The sequence below is a fragment of the Chiloscyllium plagiosum genome, unplaced genomic scaffold, assembly GCF_037043375.1.
Source record: "Chiloscyllium plagiosum isolate Xiang-an unplaced genomic scaffold, Cpla_swu_hap1 HiC_scaffold_34, whole genome shotgun sequence".
Lineage (NCBI taxonomy): Eukaryota > Metazoa > Chordata > Chondrichthyes > Orectolobiformes > Hemiscylliidae > Chiloscyllium > Chiloscyllium plagiosum.
Window position 1 is genome coordinate 42751361 of NW_028270172.1, and position 6667 is coordinate 42758027.

The window sequence follows — 6667 nt, forward strand, 5'->3', positions numbered from 1 at the left end:
TTCAAATGCATTTATTTCAACGCAAGAAGCCCAACAGGTAAGGCAGATGAACTCAGGGCATGTTTGGGAACATAGGACTGGGATATCATAGCAATTACAGAAACGTGGCTCAGGGATGGACTGGCAGGACTAACTATGTTGTTAGTTCCAATGTGTACAATGACCGGCAGGTCCCTCTCCCCTTTGAGATCATTCTGCACCCTCTCAGAGATGTCTTTGAACTTGGCACCAGAGAGGCAACACACCATACTGATTTCTTGCTGTCGGCTGCAGAAACGTCTGTCTGTGCCTCTGACTGCAGAGTCCCCTATCACAATCAATCGCTTGGAACCCAATGTCCCCTGATAACATTAGAGCCAATCTCGATACCAGAAACTTGGCTTTTCGTGCTACACTCTCTTGAGAGTCCATCACCCCTACAATTTCCAAAACAGCATACTGAACTAAAATGGTTACCAGGTACTAAAAATTCACTATCTTTATAATAACACTTGCTTCATCTATTTTTAGGACTGAGGAAGAAGAGAGGCTGGTTGGGGCTTGTTACTGTGCAAACATTGATGATCTCCTCCTGACGTCAGATTTTGTGATGATAGTGGTAAGCTTGACTCCTCAAACTTCCAAAGTGGTTGGGGAAAGAGAGCTTCGCCTCATGAAACCCAACGCTACTCTCATTAATATCTCCCGTGGTAAGAAAATATATATACGTGTTTGCTTGTTTTACAAAAATTGATGTCGTTTGCAAAAATGTTTTCACCATTTGTTTGCTATGACTAAGTTCCTTATTTAAGAGGTTTCTGATTGTGTAATTTTATTAAATCTTTTATAAAGTGACACATGTCTAACTCAGAAAATTATCAAAACTAATTTGTTTGGACGGGTTTTACAAGATTCCACAGTTCATACTCTTCTCCACAGGAGCACTTGTGGATTCCACTGATTGATGTTTTCAGCATTGCATCTCCAGGGAGCAGCCTAAATATTTATGTAATTATGTCAGCTAAATATGTTTCCTTTCAAAGGGGCAACATCTCCAATTAGTAAGGGTCAAACAGGACTGGGCAAGACACTTCTTGTATTTAAGAACATATTACAGAGCTTTCCATGCAGTAGTTAAACTCATTCATCACCTCACAAAGTGGACTTCCATCTTCAACTTGAAGGTCAAGATTAGAGTAGTACTGCTGGTATATAAACTGTCTGAAATTTTCATCGATTGTGCATGAAATATTGAGAAAAGGACTATGAATCAATACAAAGAAAGCTTGGTTCTGGTGATGTGTGAGCAGGATCTGTTTCAGGATGACTTGAAGCTAAGTGGAGAATTGGAAGCCATTGAGAGAGTTTTAGAATGAGTGTGGAGAAAAATAAATCCTGCATAAGAGTTTCAGGAGAAGATGCAATGAAGTAGAGGCAGAGGCAAGTTATGATACTTGGTCATATCATCTAGCAGGAGTTCATAGTCAAACAAGGGGCTTCATGGATTGAAGTTTGTGCACAGAGCTGACAGCATCACTTATAAGCAGAGGGAACAATGTGTACACATCGCTTTGTGTGCTGATGACACCTTTGGCCCTTCTGGATAAAGATTCCAAATGTTTAAATACCTTTCTGCACCAAGTTTAGCAGTCAAAGAGTTGGCCATCAGTGGCAGTGCTAGAGAGGTGCCACCTTCAGAGACAGTCAATTTTGGAGCCTGGCCAGGGAGTATGCATCATACAGGCTTTTGCACTTGACTTTTCACATGCCTGTAACCTTTGTTGGTTCCCTCTAAAAGCCCTCTGACGTGTATGCTGCAGTTTCCTTCCTCACAGGCCCAGTCACTTAGCCTGCACTTGCAATTTCCAGATGGAAGGCAATAGTAAGCACTCTTCCTCCTCGTCATTATTGCAACATTCTCCCGGCCACAACTCGACTGTGTTGGTAAGTACTCAAATATCCACAGCCATTTACTAGTGGTCTATCCATTCAACCTAGAAGGAATTACACTTGCACAAGTCTAAACCTAACCCATCTACATTTACCCACAGCAGCCACTCAGGCCCAGGCACATGAAGTGAACATGCCTGGTGTTGTCATTCATGTCCCTATCTCTTCAAGCCACTACTGACTTGCTCTAACCATTGAAACAGTGCTGCTGTTGAACCATTCTGTCTTGTCCATGGAGAAACATAATGAACAGTAATCAAGAAAACAGCTGAGAAGATAGTGGTTACCTCAACCAATCATTTCTGAATTAATGAATTCTTTATAAAGTTAACATTACAGTTACGTGTTAGATGCAATTTATTTCAAGTAAAATGAATGATACAGCCTCCAAGACTGCAATAAAACATTTTTGGGATAAATTTCCCCAAAATAAATTTTGCTAAAACGATATAACTTTTACTTTGCATGCATATTTCAAATCTATGTTCCACATATAGTAGACTATGAGACCAAGCTAACATAGTTTGCTTGATATCTCAAGGTGGAGTGATTGATCAGGATGCTTGAGTGAAAGCACTTCAGAATGGGGTTATTCGTGCAGCAGCACTAGATGTCTTTGAACCAGAGCCCCTCCCGAGGTATGTTGTCACATTAATTTATTCATATTATCATTTCAAAAATAGCAATCAATGACCTTGGCACAGAAACCCATTTGACATCACAACCATCTTGTGCTTTTTCTAAAAGGAATCATCCTTTACTACACTTACCAAATGTCATCCTGCCTCCCCACATTGGAGCTGCTACTGAAAAGAAAAATCGTGAAATGCTGGAGAAAATGATTGAAACTGCTGTGACTGCTGTTCGTGGATTTCCGATGCCTGACGAAGTGCTGCTGTCATGATGGGTTTAAACAGTAGAGATTTTGTGATGCTTTGATACTAATACATTGTAGGAATGACCACCTCAACATCAGTTCATTAAAAACAAGAATGTCAACATTTTAGTGAAGAAATAAGGTTTTATTTCCTGTTGTCAGCGAAAATAATACTGGGATTTTCCTTTTCCCTCCTTTCATATTAATTTATAAAATTCAGGCCAGCTCTCACACTGAAGCACAAGAATCTTCATGCAGATATGACAAGATGAATAATGAATTGACTTAACAAGTAAAACACTGTGATTCTACTTCTGCCCACCAACACTATATTCATCAGACCCAGCCCAGGAACAGGAGCTGATCAATACTGAGGCCCACCTCTGTTCATTGAAATAACAGCCCAGTCTGGTGATGTGTACAGCTCCTTGACATTCACTCCTTTACCACCCCACGCCCTCAACATATCCCTCATCTCTGCATATCCCCGAGCCCAGTCATCCAATATCCATGGTAAAAATAACTCACAAGCTCTATACTAACATTTGCAAATCTTTGGGAAGGTGATAAATCTGACAAAATAAATAAACATTACTTGAATTTCACTTGAAAACCATGATCTCAGACCAAGTCAAAATCTGTCGCAATAAGAAAGTTCATATTCTGTTTGACCACTATGTGAACTAATCCTCCAGAGTGGAATCAAATAGTTATTTTGAAAGTCAGCCAACTATTCATAACAAGATTCCATTGAAGAACTGGGTCAACAAACTCTCCTTGGCTTAATTCAGTAAAGCATTTGAAGATAATCAGATACCCAGCCTTCTGCCAAAGCTTGAAAACCAAGCAAATGGATGAACTAAACTTCAAGGAAACCATCAAAGCTATGGGTACATTTCACACTGTTCGATCCAAATTTCAACATTCTATATATGAAGCAGGAGCAAGAGTAGGCCCCTTGAAAGCTGCTTCACCATCCACTATATCATGGGGGATCTGATCGTGGCCTCAATTCCACATTCCTACCAACTGGATAACATTAGATTCCCTTGGTCAGTCAAGGGAGTAGAACTGTTGTACAAGCCAGATTAGCATTTTATCCAATACATCTAAAGACTTTCTATTTTCACAATCATTTTCATTCCTTTATCAGCTTGCCGGATATCAGAGGTTGACAGGTAGCAAACACAGTATTTAGCAGTCACTCACATTTCTGAAATAAGTTTAAAATCACACAACACCAGGCTATAGTCCAACAGATTTATTTGGAAGCACTAGTTTTCGGAGCGCTGCTCCTTACCAGGGGGTTGTCACAACCACCTGCTGAAGGAGCAGTGCTCCGAAAGCTAGTGCTTCCAATTAAACCTGTTGGACTATAGCCTGGTGTTGTGTGATTTTTAACTTTGTACACCCCAATCCAACACCGGCATCTCCAAACCATTTCTGAAATAAGCTGCATCATCACTCACTGTATTAGAAACAGATGTAATTCTTTTGTTAGTTTTAAAATAGTTATGGAAAAGATAGACCTGATATAAAAGTTAAAGTCCTAAATTGGAGTAAGGCCAATTTTGATAGGATTAGGAAAGAACTTTCACAAGTTGATTGGGAGAGGCTATTCACAGTAAAGGGATATGGCAGATGGAGTGTAATTTAGACAAATGTGAGGTGTTGCCTTTTGGTATGGCAAATCAGGGCAGAACTTATACAGTTAATGATACGGTTCTGGAGAGTGTGGCCGATAAAAAGAGATCAAAGGGTGCAGATGCACAGTTAGTGGAGTGGGAGGTAGACGGGGTGGTGATGTGATGATAATATGGCTTTAATAAGTGTATGTTGTCCAGGGTTTTTTTTTAAAAGAGGTTTAAAGATGGAGACAACAAGCTGTCTATTTGAATCCAATAAAGTAAACAGCTTATGAACCCGTGGGTATTTTTTTCAGCTGGAGCAATGGAGGCAGCCTAAATGAGTGGGGTCAGGCTTCAACAGAGCCAGCATTGTTTTTAGTGTTAATGCTTCAGTAGCAGTTGTTAGGTTCTTGAAGCTGGGTGGAAGCTATCATACATTTCTCCCTGCTACTCTCTCGCACACACACACACAGTCTTCTTGATTTTTTCATTCCTCCTAGATGAGTCAATTGCCTGTAAGACAATTTATTTTGCTTAATTTGCCTTTATTGGGGTGTGTTTATGGGGTGTCACGATATTGGAACAGTTACTGTTTATTCATTAAGTAATCTATTGATCTGTTAAGTTTTCCATTAGAGTTAAATTATTACAATTTGGTCTTCTAATGTATTTTAACTATAGTGTATAAGTTAAGTGCATTTTGCTTCAAGACTGGTAATTTGACCAATTGAATTGCACCCAGAACACTGCCTTTAAAATAAGAAAAGGGTACAGTCTAGTCTACTTTCTTAATATATAAATTCAAAATATATTGTAGTCCATAACAAATTGGTGACTCTTGTTGGGATCAAAATCTCTCTTTCTAGATTGGATTTAAGATTATTGGACTCAAAGGCAGTGAGTAGTAAGTGTTGACTTTTTTTCATTTCAAGCATTGTATTTCGTTGGTTTAAACAGGGTGTGCCTTGTGTAATAATGGCTCTTTCAGTCACTAAGGGTTTCCTCAGGATGGAAGAAGTCACTTCAAACGTTTTACAAAAAGTGAGCAAGGCAAAGCTTCCAGAATTGGCTAAAAAGCTGGAGGTGGGGTTGCCTGTACCTGTGAGGAAAGTGGAGATAGTTGTGGCAATTGCACAGGATTTAAAATTGTCAGGAATACAATCGGAATCTTTGGAAATGGCTAAAATTTGATTGCAAGTGAAGCAGCTGGAATTTAAGGCAATGGAAAGGGAAAACGAAAGGAAAGAATAGCCAGATCAGAACAAAAAGGAAGAGAAAAGGAAATGGAACTTCGAATTACGATTAAAAGCAGAAGCTAAAGGAGAGGAAGGCCCCAACAGAAGAAAGGGGGACAGAGAGAGAGAGAAAGAGACAGAGAGAGAGAGAAGAAAGGGAGTGTAGTGATTGGAACCAGCAGGAATGCAAATGCAGGCCACCTGCTTACTTTAAGCAAGAGAGACAGTTTACTTCAGGGGATGATGTTCGGTGTCAGAACCACAGAAATGGCCCTGCACAATTTACTGTGACTGATAATGCTTATAATGTATAATCGACCAGTTTATGACAACCAACTGGTTTCTACTGGAAAAGCACTCCTCCTAAAACTACAACTAAAGCCTCAGCTGCTGTAATGATTGGAAAGACCAACTTGTATTAAGCTCGGACATCTATGACACAACATGCCCTTGATCCTGTGAAAAGCATTCAATTGATGCAGCCATATTCTTGCACTTGCAGAATGTGTCAGGATTCTGTGGTAGTTGCAAAGTGAGACAAAAGCAATCACCAACTGGTTTACCATCTTCTAAGATCTTGGGAGTCATGAAATGAGTTTGAAGTAGCAAAATCCTGAAAGGACTTTAGTTTTCTTTCGGTCTACCATCATTGTTGATTATGTTGCAAGAAGAAAATACATTCTTTTGAAAATAATACATGTTGTTTTTGGTGAGCCCTTCCACAGGTAATTGCTTTAGGACTCTACTCGTGTCCCTTTGTTACCCAAGTATCAATATGTGACCATGTGGCATATGAGTATTTGAAGACATTGGACATATTCCTTTGGAAAATGATGAGGATCAAAGTGATCCCAATGTTAATCAGGTGAACCAAAACTTTCCAAATGAATGTGGAAAGCAATCTTGATTGGTTGCCAATAGCGGGAGGAAGTGAGGATTGCAGATTCTGGAGACCAGAGTTGAAATGTGTGGTGCTGGAAAAGCGCAGCAGGCCAGGC

The 6667-nt window shown here is 39.8% G+C and overlaps 1 long non-coding RNA gene across 1 annotated transcript; it reads left to right on the forward strand.

Annotated features, from left to right (window-relative positions):
• The first annotated feature begins 554 nt into the window (after positions 1–554).
• Positions 555–2911, forward strand: LOC148141154 (uncharacterized). Its single transcript, XR_015752896.1, has 3 exons — positions 555–1923; positions 2471–2567; positions 2677–2911. It is a non-coding gene; the product is annotated as an uncharacterized LOC148141154 (long non-coding RNA).
• Positions 2912–6667: the final 3756 nt, after the last annotated feature.